The following is a 17,674-nucleotide window of genomic DNA, read 5'->3' as shown; positions in this document are numbered from 1 at the left end:
TATATCATGTATTTTATTATATGTAATATTGGTATTTGAATTAGATGTTTGAGATTATGTATTGTATGTATTTTAAGTACATGTTTGCAATGTATATATAGTTTAATTATTTTTATTTTAAAGATAAATGCTTCCGCTGATGTCAGATTATATTTGGATTTAAAATGTGTTAAGTGGGGTGTTTCAAATTGTGTGCTTACCCAACTCGTTTTCCAGTGCAGACACTCACATAATGAATTCTGAGATGAAGATAGAGATGATGAAGTTAAAGAGGCCTCTTCTGAAGATATTACACCCGAACAGCCACCATAAAATCCATCCAAGAACAAATCTGTTAGAATAGGTGCTCGGCAAGCCAACTTTTGGCTAAGAATTTTATTGACTCTAATGTAAAACAATCTTTATTTTAAAGATATTTTACGATTTTATTTGATTTTGACATTATACTTTATCTGTATACTCATTCAAGCTGCATAGATAAAGTCCTTGAAGATACAATCGGTACCATGAGGTTTGCGTCACAATGTAAGATCATGAAACTCATTAGGAAGTGTACCGTATATTTTAAGTAGGTTCCTAGTCGAATCAGTCGCCTAAAACAAGGATAAAGATCGCTCGAGTTTGAGACTAGCATCTGTGATGTAAACGCCATACTTCATTGGCAAGGGCATGGAGATATCCATTCACACAGATGGGAAATCATATGATGTTGGAAACTTAATTTCGGAAGTTTGACAAACCGAGCATATAAAGATTGAACAAACTGATCAAGAAGACTTAAAAGAACTGATCTAAAAATACACAAAGTATTGATTGTGTTAGGATCGGCTGATTGGTTGAGATGTGTTTAGAAGGGGGGGTTGAATAAACACTCATGAATTTTATAATCTTTTCGAATAAAGTGTCAGTTCTGTAACAAACTGAAACTAGGAATCTTGTCACTCAACCACTTCAGTTTGGACATAACACTACCAAAACTGAAACTCTTAGATTATTAAATATCTCATAGTTCTTCGACTGAACTTAGCACAACTGATCTAGTTAAAGATCAAATAAACAATGAAATAGTTTGTGCTTGTATGCTCGAAAAATAGCCTCAAATGCTACAAATAAATATGATAAGTGTGAGCTTTTAGATTCTTGAGTAAGAGCGATAAATTCAGCAGGGTAATAGCAAGCTTAAGAAAATGGATAGATCGATTATATTTCTCAACTGATCTTCTCACCTATTTATAGGCTTCTCTTCAATGGTAACATTAAATTTTATTTGAATCTTTATATCCGTTGATTGTCACGTCAGTATTCTTCTGACATTCATACACTGTTGATATGAATCCACCAAAATCCACCTCAAAAGCTATCTCATGAGAGGAGGATTATGAATTCATATATAATTTGCCCAAGACAACTCTTGCTAACCGATGTGAGACAAATCATTCCCAACCCCTTTAGACTGTACGTCCTCGTGCCAACTACTTCGATAACCCGCACTCCAGGGCACTTCCAGGAACATGCACCCACACGACCAGTCAAGAGTATGGCTTTGATACCATATGATATGAATCCACCTGACTCCACCTCAAAAACTAGCTCATGAGAGGAGGATTGTGAATTCATATATATTTTTCCCAAGACAACTTTTGCTAACCGATGTGGGACACATCATTCTTGATACGATCCCGCCCACGAGATCTTTGATTTGTCCCGATCTTTGCAACAAGTAATCGACAATTTGTGATAATCGCCTCTAGATCACGCGGTCTAGCAACAATTAATCAACGATAGAAACAATTGTGTTCAGGAGAACCTCCAAAGAACCCGTCCTTGGCAACCCTCGTGAAAATCGATAGAAGAACGAACAAAAGAATCCACCTTTGAAAGTTCGATTTTAAAAACACCGAAGTGTATTTGTGAGAAAATCTCACAATTTTATATCAAATCAATAATGAACCAAAGTTAACTTGTTTACATGGTATTCTAGCTTAAATATAGGTAACGAAAACCTAAATACAGAAAATTGCATATTTAAATATAACAAATCAATAATTAATTTAGAATTAATTAAACTAAGAAAACTAGGTTACGAAAATAGTCTTCTGGCGGCTCAAACTTCCCGCAACGCTCTAAGTCGCAAGCTTCCAATTCATCCTCTACTTGATTGTGATGCAACCTGAACACCTCGAGTCTTGTTTCCAAGCTTTCATTGGTTGGATGAAGGGCAACATTCAACATCTTCAAGCGTCCTCTCGGGATTGATTCTTGGAACGCATAGTGGCTGGCTAGATTCATATCATACTCTCTTTTTTTAAAAATATTTGTCCTCAAATCTTGTCTTTCTTGATAGCTAGGAAGATCAATACATTTCCTGCCTTTTCCACAATCCTGCAAGTAGAGTTTAACAATGCTCGGGATCGAACCGGCTATTTCATTAAAATAAAATAAACCAACCTTTGACATATGTACATGAAGTGATTTATTCAAAATAAAGAATCGCTCATCCTCACTCTTTTGGGCCATACATATAATTTATTTTTTTTGTTTGTTTGGCCTCTTTTTCACACAACTCTTTTTGTTCTTCGATGGCCATCCCGCCTTTTTTATCACTCTCTTTCTCGGCCATCTCATTTTCTTTTTCTCTCAACTCATAACAAATTGATTCACCAATACATATTACATTCGTAGATAGTTGAGCAAAAGAAAAAAACTTGCACATCATCTAACAACTTACCCTCCACACCACAACACTCAATACTCGCATGAGACACAATTGGAGTATCAACCTCAACATTCAAATCACCCACATGTTTGGCTTCAAGGTTGAAAGTGGAATCCACTACCTTCACATTCTCATTTGGACAATGATGAAAATCATGTCCTACCTCTAGACACCACAAACATCGAATATCAGAAATACAATTATGTGAGAATTGTGATGTACCTTGATATCCATGTTTTGAACTCCTCGCTGGTGTCGCCGTGCTTCTCTCCTCTTTACTCATCCTTCCACTCTCATCCACTTTCCCATATCTTTCACGTAAATTTTTAAATTCTTACTCCATTATTTTCTCAAATTCTACCAGCAATGACCGAAATTGACTATCAAGCATATTGTACCCCTTTTGTTTTTTTTTTGTACACTAACTCGACTTACCCTTTTTTTTTCGGGTGAACAGTATGAAGCTACAGTAGAATCGCTATGAACAGTACCGTGAACAGTAAATCCGATACGATGAACAGTAAATCGGAAGATGAACAGTACCGTGAACAGTAATTCCGATGGCGATGAACAGTAAATCTGATACGATGTACAGTAAATCGGAAGATGAACAGTACCGTGAACAGTAATTCCGATGGCGATGAACATTAACTCGGAGGATGAACAGTACGTGAACAGTAAATCCGGCAGATGAACAATAATCGCGAATTTTTTTTATTTTTTGTAGATTCAACAAATACGTAGAAATCGCTACACGAAAATCGGTATTGAAAATCCTACGAGGAATTGAACGGATACGCTTACTTGAATAAAAAACCTGAGCTCTGATACCACTTGATACGATCCCGCCCACGAGATCTTTGATTTCTCCCGATCTTTGAAACAAGTAATCGACAGGTGTGATAATCGCCTCTAGATCACGTGGTCTAGCAACAATTAATCAACCATAGAAACAATTGCGTTCAGGAGAACCTCCAAAGAACTCGTACTTGGCAACCCTCGTGAAAATCGATAGACGAACGAACAAAAGAATCCACCTTTGAAAGTTCGATTTTGAAAACACCGAAGTGTATTTGAGAGAAAATCTCACAATTTGATATCAAATCAATAATGAACCAAAGTTGACTTGTTTACATGGTATTCTAGCTTAAATATAGGTAACGAAAACCTAAATACAGAAAATTGCATATTTAAATATAACAAATCAATACTTAATTTAGAATTAATTAAACTAAGGAAACTAGGTTACGGAAATAGTCTTGTGGCGGCTCAAACTTCCCGCAACGCGCTAAGTCGCAAGCTTCTAATTCATCCTCTACTTGATTGTGATGCAACCCGAACCCCTTGAGCCTTGTTTCCAAGTTTTCATTGGTTGGATGAAGGGCAACATTCAAAATCTTCAAGCGTCCTCTCGGGATTGATTCTTGGAACGCATAGTGGCTGGCTAGATTCATATCAACTGTAAACTCTAAAATGCGGCGTTCCACTACGAGTTGCAGTCTACTTTGTACCGTTGTTGGTTGAATGTCTTTTTCAACAAGTGATGACGTGTACAGCTGAATGATTAGCTGATTCGCTGGTAAGCTCACAACTGAATATATCAACTGATCAGTCAGTTGTCTTCATAGGTTCAGTTCAGTTGGTTTCATTTGCCTTCGATACACTGCGTATTAATCTTTAGTTAGGCAACTGTCAGTTTATTTAAGTATGATCAGTTAGTCAAATAAATTAATCATTTAGTTTGTCAAACAACCGAAATTAAGTTTCCAACAATTTCTCCCTTTTTGGTGTTTGAAAAAACTTGTAAAATATGAACTGATCAACTGAACTCAAAAATTATTCTTCGAATTCATTGTAGATAAAATAACTCTTTTAATGTACTGTAACGTACCGTGCTTTTTACTACTTAAAATTTGCGGAAAAAATTAATATTTTCTTAAATAGCGATAAACTCTCCGTTTGCGTTCATAAATAATCGTCCAAGCAAAAGTATTTGCAAAAGAAAAATACTGGTTTAAACTCCCATAAGCAGCAGCATAAATAAGAGTATTTTTAAATGTTCATAAAAACTTAAAATATGGCGGTCCTCGGGTTTAGTCTCCCGCTCAGTCCAAGCCAGCTCACTGGTCCACATCTCTCGTCTCCTCAAATGCATCCTCACCTGAATCGATCAAGTCTAGTGAGTCTAAAGACTCAACATGTATAAACTGGAAGTAACGAGTACTACATAATAAAATCGCATGCAGCTTTAAAATAAAACGTACATACTGGAACTTGAACTTGCATATAAAAGCTTGGAATTACATACATAACATAGACGTGCCATGACGTGAAACCTTTCTTAAACATGCTTGCTTACTTGTACATACTTGAACATACTTAAACTTCGTCATTTTGCGTAGCGGCATGTTTCAAAGCAAGTGACCCGTAACATAAATCACCTGATCAGACTAAACCACAGTACTGGGCTGACAGAGAATATCCACTACCACATACATGAGATCCCCGTTCATGCTTTAACGGGTGGATTGGTCCCCGTTCATGTTTAACGCTTCCCAATCATGATCAAACCCGTTCATGCTTTAACGGGGTGGATTGGTCCCTGGTCATGCTTTACCACTTTCCAATCCCATACATAAATTGGTCACAAGACATTTAGCATACCTAAAAAATTTAAAATATTTTCTTTTTGCACATCAAAAAACTTACTTGGCATTGAGGGATTCGTTGGATCTCGCTTGGGGCCGCCGCTGCACATACTAACATGAATTCAAAATACTTAACTTGAATAAATTAGACGTAGGTAATCGTGCTCACCACCAAAGTAAATAAATAGCTTTGACATTCTAAAACACTCGGAACTCGACCTCATTTAATCATCGTACTAAACCATGACATGAACACCAATGCAAACAATAACTTTTCCCAAAAACTGGAGTACACGAACCCCGTGCCCAGGTCCGGCTACGGGTCCGTGTAGGTTCGATAAAGACATACCGAAATAAACAAGGGCACAGACCCCATGCCAGGGTCTGTGTAGGCTCGCAAATCTGACACTTCGAAGGAAACAAAGGCACGACCCCGTGTGAGGGTCCGTGTAGGGGTCCGTGTACCTGCGTAAATTGTAAACCAACGACAATTCAATACATGTGCTGCTTAACATTCTAAACTTGATTGTACGGACTGTGAACCGACACCTCGAGACCCGTCCTAGGATGCTACTACATTGATACAACTTGTACAAAAACCCCGAAACAACAACACCCATCCTAACACAATACAATCTCATAAACACAGAAATTGACACCCAATCGTTTCCTACAACTTCTAATGAATTCAAATTCTTATCGACACTAACCAGCATACCAAATACAAACCTAACATCATGCTAAACATACCTAAATGCAGCAACGATCGCCCGTCGATCCTCAACGAAGCCTGCAACAATAAAACTTCAAGAGCACGACAATGTCATAATTTTTCAGAAACGCAGTTTGAGCAGTTCCACGAAAACGATCATAACTCACTCAAATTTTATCTAAATAATTCAAATTTACTGTCAAATAGAAGGTATCAAAAATTTATACGTTTCATATGTTGAAAGTTTTTCCAGAAAACCGATCGAAAAATCGTAGTATTAAAAATGACATCAAAATCGTGATTTGTGACCCAAAAACCATTTCAAAATTTATCCAACCATATTTTCTCAAACTTCTACACAACATTCACATGGATTTCATACAAAATACATCAAAATTTATACTATGACAAGATCGATGCAAAAACGAAATAATATACATGACTTTTGATGATTAAAAATACCGAAACAACGATACCGACGCGGGAAGGATGCGGGAGATGATCTGGGACGAACGTGGCACTATTTTCTTGCAACGAAAATGACAAAAACTCGTTGGAAATAATCAAAGGGAGGGGCAGCTGCTGCTATTGCTATAAACCCTAGTTTTCTCCTCTCAAAATAATGAAACACTGAATTGAAAATATGTGTGTGTTATGTCGTTCATTTGTGTGTGAGTGTGTGTGCGTGTGTTTGGTAAATTAGGGAGAGTAAAATTTGCTTAATTATTAATTAGCAATTAATTTAAAATACTAAATCTCTCTTAACTATAATAAAATCTCTAATTAGCAAAATAAAATACACAATGCTGACTTTAAAAGTTTTAAAATTCTAAAATTACTAAATAAATAAATTAGACTTTTTAAAAATGCTAAAAACTAAATAAATTATTAAAATGCCCCATCCTTAACTTAAAATAAAATACCACATTTTAAAATTGCCAACATCGTCACTGGTCTCTTCTCCTCGATCTCGCATCGAATAAACGCCTGAACATGAAACTCGTGAAATATTTTAACATGCATCACATAAACCTAAATAATTTAAAATTAAGCATTTAAATAATTAATGCATCATTAAAATAGCTTTTAAATTTAAATAAATGATTTAACCGTCAAATAAATGCAAGGAATTTACGTGCACTGATTTTGGGCTCACATGTACAGATTCGTACAAAGAATGAAAATAATGATCTAATCTATGTACAGATTCGTACAAAGAATAAAGAATTTTCAACAAGTAACTGAAGTCAGTTGATCTTCATATCTTCTTCTTCCCTTTTCCTTCTCCTGTCTCACCAATTTCCCCCTTTTTGTCAAGCACATCCACTTTCTTTGATAAGGTTCTAACATCTGCTGCAATATCTGATACAACATTCATCACAATGTTCTGCAGCATATAAATCCTTTTAGTGAATGTACTCTCCAGATAATCAAATCGTCTGAAGACTAATGCTTGAGTTTTTAAATGAGATTCAGTCGACAGTCTATCTTTCTTGATTTCTTCCATTTCGATAAAAAGAGAAGTCACACTCTAATTGATTTGATTTAGCTTGTTCGATGTAAACTCATTTTTGGAGTTGAGCTTCAAAGTGTGTGCAAGCTGAGTTGACTGTATTGCAAAAATAGCATTCATCATACTGACGAGGTTGGATTGAACAGTTTGAAGTTCTTCAAATAGGGCATCAGTGTCTGAAATCCCAGGAGACATGGCTCCGGAAGTTTCTGGAATATGCTCCATTTCCTGTTGATTAAAGACATTGTACCGTCATTTTATTCATTTTCATGCACCATTATTTCTGAAATATTTGCAGTTGTAAGTTTTTGTTGAAGCTGGGGAGGAGAAGAGATAGTTGGAAGAACAAAGGTAGTAGAAGGTTCTTCAGTTGGTTCCAAAACTGGTTTTTCAGATGGTTGACGAACTCAGCTGGCACTTTTTCAGTTGAGACTGAGTGCAGCTGAGCCTCTTCAGTTGGTTCCAAAACTTCCTGTTCAGTCACAACTTCTGACTGAACTGGCTCTTCAGTTTGGTCAAAAATAGCCTTCTCGGTTGGTTCTTCAAAATAAACAGCTTGAACTACTGGTTCTTCAGTCATGACAACATCTTCAACTGATCTTGATGTTTCTAGCTGAATATCAGAAGTTACTGATTTGATGACCTCATCAATATTGGCCAATGATAATTCAACTTCAGAATAAGGCATTGGATCAGCAGTTGAATATGGTATAGGTTGAGCAACTGAAGTGGAAGGGGCAGTTGCTTGTCGGGCAGATTCAACAGTTGTGTCATTGGATGCTCTTGAACTGACTATTCAGCTGGCTCTTCTAATGATAAATCTTGGGAGGCCGCTGGAATGATCATTTCTTGACCCGTTTACTAGTTTTTGATTTCCATTTGTAAAGAGAGAATATGCAAGTCCAGTTGATTATGCACAGCTGTCTAAGTGAATGCAGTTAGACTGGTAGGATCATAGTTAGTAGCAGTTCAGCAACTATCTTTTGTAGCTTCTTAGCTCTCAGCTGATTGAAGAAATAATTCTTGCGCTCCAGAGCCTGAACAATTGTAGAAGCCTTGACTACCCTCATAACAACAGTCTCCAGATCAATAAATTTCTTCAGTTTAGACTTCGTCTGAAGCTGTTTGGCAAAGACTTCTGTTCTGAACTTCACCCATTCATTGTAGGCCTTGAGCTTGTTCTCTGCAAATTCATTGATCTCTTGCCAAATGAGATCAATGTGCATTTGGATGGCATTGGTTGGCCTGGGCTCTTCTTGCATTTTTCCCTTGCCTTTAGAGTCAGTCAGGGCATAAGGAATGCTCAACCCTAATGTAGTTGCATCAATCTTTTCTCTGATCACTATCCTCTTAGGTCTGGCAGTAGGTAGGGAAGTGTAGCCAGCAATAGTGATCAATGGAGCCTTAACTCCAACAAGTTTCTTCTTGTCACCAGATTCGGTGACCTTCGGTAGAATGGTAGATAGAGGCAACTGATCCTCAGTTGAGAGTTCAGTTGGAACAACTTTCAGTGGATAGCCTTGATAGGCTGTTGAGGCCCTGACTGCATCAGTCTTTCAGTTCCGAACTACAGCAGCAGGTTTAGTCTTTAAGGTTCTTTGTTTCTTGATGACTTTAGGAGATGGAGTCCTCTTAGAATCAGTTTCAATAACAATCAGTTTGCGCTTGATTGTCTTTTTTTGAAGGGTATTCTTTTTCTGAACTGATTTGGGAGCCTCCTACGTCCCAATCTCTTTCTTGACCTTTAAGAACTGCTCAAGAGATAAGTCCAGTTTTTGCTTCGGTGGCTGGACATTCTTGGCATTGAATATTTTCATTTTTGATGATTTTCAGAATCATCAGTCACCAGCCCTTTTACTTTCAGCACATAGCTGAGATGCATTGCATAGCCTTTTGATTGCTTGGACGACTGAAACATATTCCTCAGAATGTTGAAAATCAAGTTCTTCCAGTTCAGTTTCAGTCCAACCATAATTGCAGTCATGGCCTGAAACTTTCCAAGAGTCAGTGCAGCAAAGGATCCAGCCTTTGCTAAAAGCCCTTTGGCTACTATATCTGCCAGGAGTTGCACTTCTGGCTTCAGCTCCTTCTTAGGATCGGAAACTTTGATTTTCCGACCATCAGCAGATAAAATGGTTTGCATCTCCTCAACATCAGATGCTTTAACTTCAGAAAGGTTAACTAGCCCATCAAGAGGCAGTTGGAAAAGGTTGCAGAAGAACTCCTCCTCAATGATCAACAGCTGACCATTAATAGTAGCGAGATACTGCCAGTTGTAGTGACATCCGTTGGCATAGAGTTCCTAAATTTCTTTGACATATATTTCTTGGGAAGATAATCCCAAAAATTGTATCAATTTGGCTTCTTCCATTTTTATGAAGATGTTCTTCACAGCTTCATCTGCTACAGTCATAACTGATTCAAAATCGATTGCCATAGCATTCATGACATTTGATGGGATTTGATTTGCCATTTGATTGAATATTTTTCTGCGAGAAAGAAAGCTTGAATTTGTCTTGCTCTGTAAATTTGAAGTAAGAGTAAGGAGAAGAACTGAATTGGAGCGGATATAGTACTAATGTAGGTGACTCTTCAAATTTTTGGACATGTGTCAGTCCAGGAAAATTTGAATTAAAAACATGTGTTCGTGTGGTAAAAACCTGTGTAGAGTATTAATGGATTATGTGGGTCCACGTTCCAAAATACTATTCATTGAAAGACATCAATTCATGTTTCGACAAACAGTCATATCATTTAATATAGAATATTATTCGATTTATCAGTTAACTTATAGGAGAAGATCAGTTAGATCAGCAGTTGAATGACCAGTTGAGAATCCAGTCAGTTTAGTTGAATACCAACCGACTATTGTCTTCTCAGTTAACTTTTCAAATCGACATTCTCCATTAATAAATGCATATAATTAAGTGAAAGGGTAAAAAAACTCAGTCTGTGTAAGTCAAAAGACGGTTCAATTGTCTTGAGTCTCTTCATCTTCTTCAATATTAAACGAGACATGTAAATAAGTAAGATGAAAACAATGTTAGATAACAATAGTTCATTATGTCTAGTATGTCTAGTTTTTCTAGTTATTCTGGTTCGAGCATTTCAGATGCCCGCAGCAGTACACATCACTTAGTGACACAAATGACACTTTCTCAACTGGAAGTTGTGAAGAAAGACATCGAAGAATATATATCTGGATGAAGGTCATGTCTTCTTGGGTTAAATTTCAAGATCTCCATTCTATTCAACGACACGGTTCAGTTCCCACTACCAACTAGAGAGCTGTAGCAAGAAAGTACTTAAGGCATTTTAACGTCTGTCACGTTTCACAGCTTGTCACTGATGTAGTTCTTTTGCATGTGCTGCTGTGGAAAGAGTGACATCAGCTTGAGAAGATCTCTACTTCAGAGAACTGCATTGCCAAGAACTGATAAATTGGTTAAATGATTGGCAAGAAGCTGTAGGAAGAAAACTAAATGATGTTGTATGGTTTCGATTTTATTCTCAATAAAATCTTGATTTGTATCATTTTCTGTTGTCTCTTTACTTTCTGCAAAAACTTAACTTTCATCAGTTGATAAATAGTTAATGAACTGAATACAATAACTGATAAATGGCTAACTGACATCAGTTGATAGACATTTAAATGACAAACTGAATGAACAGCAACTGACAAAGCAACAATAAAACTTATATAATTAAGATAAATCAATTAAACCAAGTATATTGCGAAAGTGAGAAAACTTAGTCTCTGGCAATGGTTTGGTGAAGATGTCAGCAGCTTTTTGTTCAGTTGACACATATTCCATTTTGATAGCTTTCTTCAGAGCATGATCTATGATAAAGTGATGCATGACTTTAATGTGCTTGGTCTTTGAGTAAAGAACTGGATTGTAAGTTATTTCAATTGTGCTCATATTATCACAAAATATGGGAGATTCTTTAGCATCAACTCCATAATCTTTCAGTTGTTGCTGAATCCAGAGCAGTTGGGCACAACAGCTTTCAACAGCAAGGTATTCTGCTTCAGTTGTTAAAGTAGCTATGGATGTTTGCTTCTTGCTGGACCATGAGATCAGTCTGTCTCCTAGAAATTGACAAGAAACACTGGTGCTTTTATGATCTAGTTTACATCCTGCATAATTTGCATCTGAATATCCAACTAAATTGAAAGAAGAGTCTTTAGCGTACCATAATCCCAAATTTTGTGTGCCATTTAGATATTTTAAAATTCTTTTGGCAACTGAAAAATGCGATTGCTTAGGATTTGCATGGAATCTAGCACACATGCAAACAAAAAATACAATATAAGGACGACTAGCAGTTAGGTACAATAATGAATCTATTAAACCTATATAGAGTGTCGTCTCACTTGATATTCCCCCTTGATCATTGTCCAGTTTGAATGATGAACTCATGGGAGTGCTTGCAGCTGAGTATGTTTCCATGCCAAATTTCTTGAGCAATTCCTTCGTGTATTTGGTCTGACTGCTAAAAATACCAGTGTCCAGTTGCTTCACTTGCAGTCCGAGAAAGAATGTCTGTTCACCCATCATGCTCATCTCAAATTTGTCCTGCATTAACTTGGAAAATTTCTAACACAATTTGGGGTTAGTTGACCAATATATAATATCATCAACATATATTTGCACAAGTAAAATATGATCATTCTTATAAAATTTGAACAAAGTCTTGTCAACTGATCCAACAGTAAAATCATGATCAGTTAAGAATTTTGAAAGTGTCTCATACCAAGCTCTTGGAGCTTGTTTAAAACCATATAAAGCTTTGTTCAAATGATAGACATGATCGGGAAAAGAGTGATTGATAAAACCTATTGGTTGTTCAACATAAACTTCTTCTTGCAACTGACCATTCAGAAATGCACTTTTTACATCCATTTAGTAGACTTTAAAGTTCTTGAATGATGCATAGGCAAGGAACATTCTGATTGCTTCCAGTCTTGCAACTGGTGCCTACATTTCATCATAGTCAATTCCTTCTCCTGCCTATATCGTTGTGCTACCAATCTTGCTTTGTTGCGTGAAACTGAACCATCTTCGTTCAGTTTATTTTTGAATACCCATTCTGTACCTATAATTGTTTTACAAACTGGTCTTGGAACTAAGTCCCAAACATTGTTATGGGTAAACTGATTTAGCTCCTCTTGCATTGCATTTATCCAGTTAGGATCAGCAAGAGCTTAATCAGTTTTATTTGGTTCCAGTTGTGATACAACAGCAGAATGAATGAACAAATTAAGCATTTGATTTTTTGTTCTTACCGGATCAAATGGATTACCTATCACAAATTCTGGATGATGTGATTTCTTCCATCTGAGTTCAGTATTTGTTGCTTCCATATCAGGAAATGCTTCTGTTGGCAACGGATTGTTTTCGGTTTCAATTGGAGCTGTATCAGTTGGTAACTGAATATCATCTTTTTGCTCCACCAACTGATTATCAGGAGTTGGTTCCTGTTCAACTGATTGATCTAGTATTTCTGGTTCAGGTGTTTGAAGGATATTTCTATTTATATGATTTTCTTCTTCATTATCATCCTCCAAACTGATCTCTGTAAAACGATCAACTAGCTCAACTGGATCAGTTGGCTTATCAGTCAGCACAGTTTCATCAAAATCAACATGAATAGATTCTTCAACATTTAAAGAGCTTTTATTAAAAACTCTATATGCTTTGCTAAATGAAGAATATCCAAGAAATATTCTCTATGCAGATTTAGCATCAAAGGCTTTTAAATTATTTTTTTACCATTATCAAGAATAAAACATCCGCAGCCAAATATCTTGAAATAAGAAACCACACTTTTTCTTCCATGCCAGATCTCATAAGGTGTTTTCACATGATTCTTATTAATCATTGATCTGTTCTGAGTGTAACATTCAGTGTTTACTGCTTCAGCCCAAAACCTTTGAGAAATACCAGAATCAGCAAGCATTGTTCTAGCAGCTTCTTTAAAGGTCTGATTTCTTCTCTCAGCTACACCATTTTGCTGAGGTGTTCTAGCTGCTGACAGCTCATGCTTGATTCCAGTATTTTCTAAAAAAGTTGAAAGATTTTGATTGATGAATTCAGTCCCTCTGTCAGACCTTATTCGATCACTCCCAACTGATTTTTCATTTAAAAGTATTCTGAAGAGCTTAATCAGTTGTGCAGCAGTTTGGTCTTTGGATTTGAGAAAAATGACCCAAGTAAATCTTGAAAAATTATCCACAACTACTAAGGTGTATCTCATTCCTCCTAAACTCATGACTGGTATTTGACCAAAAAGATCCATATGTAACAGTTCTAAGCATCGGGAAGATGATTTACAATCTCTGTTCTTGAATGAAAATCTTACTTGTTTTCCAAACTGACATGCTGAACAAATTTTATCTTTTGAGAAATCTATTTTGGGCAAACCAGTTATAAGATCATGGTTACTCAGATAGGCAATAGATTTAAAGTTTAAGTAGTTCAATCTCTTATGTCACAACAAGTTTTAGAAGATTTGGAAGCAATGGAACAAACTTGTGAATATGGTTGTTCAGTCCAACTGACTTTGTAAATATTTCCACAATGATTTCCAGTTAGGATGACCTCATCAGTTGAGTCTCTAACTGAACACGTGTGTCTGTCAAACTGAATTGAGAAATTATTGTCGCATAACTAACTGATGCTTATCAAGTTATACTTCAAATTCTCAACTAACAAAACATCTTTAATTGTAAAGTTACCATGGATAAGATTAACCTTACCCACAGTTTTACCTTTGGAGTTGTCTCCAAAACTGATGTTTGGTCCAGTATATTTGATCAGTTGAGATAGCAAATTTGCATCTTCTGTCATATGTCGCGAAAAACCACTATCTTGATACCAAATTGATTTTTTTCTTTTTCCTGTTACTTGCAATCACACACAGTATATAATTTTGGTACCCATATTCATTTAGGTTTTACAATGATTAGTCCTTTAGGAACCCAGACTTGAATCAGTCTAATTGACTTCCCAGTTACTGTGTTCCAAATGGTTTTTCTCGAATTTTTGGCAATATGTGTGTGATGTGAGGATGAAACAATATGATTTTTATTGGCTATTTTTCAGGTGACTAATCTTTTGATATCGTTTCTGAACTGGCTTACAGTTGTAATAATTGTAATAGTCATTCCTTAAGTACTGATTTTTATCTGAATCGTTTAGGTGACAAGTTTCTTGAATCACTTGAACTCTCATAGCTATATTCAATTCCATATCGTTTGCTTTTGTCCTTGCTTTTAGTCAATTGAACAGCTAGTTTACTAGATTCTGAGAATTCATTTACTATGGTTTCAATGCTTGATTTTCAATCATTTTAGCTTTTTGCTGTGCAATCTCCCTTTTTAGACTCAACAGTTCAACTGACTTATCAGTTTCTGTCTTGTTGTCGTTGGAATCAGTTTGCTCAGTTTTAACCTTCTCAAATGATTGAGCAAGTATGTGATACTCATTTACCATGTCATGCAATGTGGTAATGAATTCCTCACGAGTGAAATCAGTAGAGCTAAAGTCAAATACCTGTTCACTTGCTGACTCCAGTTCATCATCATCTGCTATTAAGCACTTGACTTCCTCTTCATCTTCACTTGAACGACTTGGAATTTCTGGTTCTGACTCATCACTGTCAGTTTCTGCGCACTTAGATTTGCTCTCTTCAGCCAAAAGCACTTCATGTTTCTGTTTGAATGATTTCTTGTCATCATTGGTTCTTCTTTTGTGCTCATAGGGCTCCTCGACTGTCCTTCTTTGGCTTAGGACAGTCTGCTATGAATTGACTAGATTTGCCACAGTTGTAGCAAACATTTGATTCTTCTTTGGATTGGTTCTTCTGATAATGCTTCTGGAAGTTTCCTTGATTCCTCCTTATGCAGCTTCCAAATTTCTTGACAAACAATGACATAATATCATTGCTCACTTGATTAGCAGATTTGTCAACTGAACCAGTTGGTTCCAGTCTGACAGCAGTTAAAGCATTAGTGGCAGTTGGTGTGGAAGGTTTTCCTTAATTCTCTGGTTTGTAGTTCAAACTCGTAAGCCTTTAGATCAGCAAACAATTCATGAAGTTCGATCATTTTAAGATCCTTTGACTCTCTCATTGCCACGGTCTTGACATCCCATTCTTTGGGAAGACCTCTGACCACCTTTAGTGCCACTTCTTTGTTTGAATACACTTTTCCAAGTGCATTTAGCTCATTGATTATACCACTAATCATCTCATCATAATCATGCATGGATTCACCAGCTTTCATCTTCATGTTAACAAATTTCAGAACAGCAACTGGTAGCTTGTTCTCTTTTGTTTGCTCGTTTCCTTCACACATCTGGATCAATTTCTCCCATATTTCTTTGCCAGTTTTGCACATCTTGATTTTACTGAAAGTGACTTTATCCAGCGTTTTGTATACGATATCCCTAGCCACATTGTCTAGGTTGGCTTTCTTTTTGTCCTCAGTTGTTCATTCCTCTCTGGGCTTTTCTATGCGATGAGGTGCCCCATTAGTAATGGCAACTGCTGTATTTGCTTTTAGGATCTTCATGGGACCAGTAGTGATGACATACCACATTTCATCATATTTTGCAGCTAAATGAGCCCGCATTCTGATTTTCCAGTCATCAAAATATTCTCTAGAAGACATCGGTATTTTGTTGAATGAAGACACGTTGATTAGTTTTGAGAATAAGAGTATTCTGAGACAAGATTCAACTGCTCTAATACCACATGTTAGGAATGTGTTTAGAAGGGGAGGGGGGTTGAATAAATACTCACAAATTTTATAATCTTTTCGAATAAAGTGTCAGTTCTGTAACAAATTGAAACTAGGAATCTTGTCAGTCAATGACAATCAGTTTAACTGATAACAGTTGCGGAAGTAAACTGACTGAAAGATAGAATAAATAACTGAAGTAATAACACGAAGATTTATGGATGTTCGGAGATTTGAATGACTCCTACGTCACCCCTTCTATCACAAGGATATGATATGCACTAAAAGAATTTGATCAATACAAAAATTGTACAGACCCACTTTAGTTTGGACTTAACACTGCAAAAACTTAAACTCATAGTTTACTAAATATCTCACAGTTCTTCGACTAAACTTCTCCCAACTGATCTAGTTAAAGATCAAATAAACAATGAAACAGTTTGTGCTTGTATGCTCGAAAACTAGCATCAAATGCTACAAATAAATCTGATAAGTGTGAGCTTTTAGATTCTTGAGTAAGAGAGAAAAATTCAGCAGGATAACAATAAGCTTAAGAGAATGGATAGATCTATTATATTTCTCAACTACTCTTCTAACCTATTTATAGGCTTCTCTTCAACGGTAACATTAAATATTATTTGAAGCAGATTGTCCAAGGAGGAGAAGTCATATAGCTATTGTAATGGAAAAGTTTTATTTGATTATGTTAATGATTTTATTGGGGTGTGTTGAACATTTAAAGTTTTAAATATATCATGTATTTTATTATATGTAATATTGGTATTTGAATTAGATGTTTGAGATTATGTATTGTATGTATTTTAAGTACATGTTTGCAATGTATATATAGTTTAATTATTTTTATTTTAAAGATAAATGCTTCCGCTGATGTCAGATTATATTTGGATTTAAAATGTGTTAAGTGGGGTGTTTCAAATTGTGTGCTTACCCAACTCGTTTTCCAGTGCAGACACTCACATAATGAATTCTGAGATGAAGATAGAGATGATGAAGTTAAAGAGGCCTCTTCTGAAGATATTACACCCGAACAGCCACCATAAAATCCATCCAAGAACAAATCTGTTAGAATAGGTGCTCGGCAAGCCAACTTTTGGCTAAGAATTTTATTTACTCTAATGTAAAACAATCTTTATTTTAAAGATATTTTACGATTTTATTTGATTTTGACATTATACTTTATCTGTATACTCATTCAAGCTGCATAGATAAAGTCCTTGAAGATACAATCGGTACCATGAGGTTTGCGTCACAATGTAAGATCATGAAACTCATTAGGAAGTGTACCGTATATTTTAAGTAGGTTCCTAGTCGAATCAGT

The sequence above is a fragment of the Primulina eburnea genome, chromosome 8 (assembly GCF_022965805.1).
Source record: "Primulina eburnea isolate SZY01 chromosome 8, ASM2296580v1, whole genome shotgun sequence".
NCBI lineage: Eukaryota > Viridiplantae > Streptophyta > Magnoliopsida > Lamiales > Gesneriaceae > Primulina > Primulina eburnea.
Note: the sequence above shows the minus strand (reverse complement) of the source record.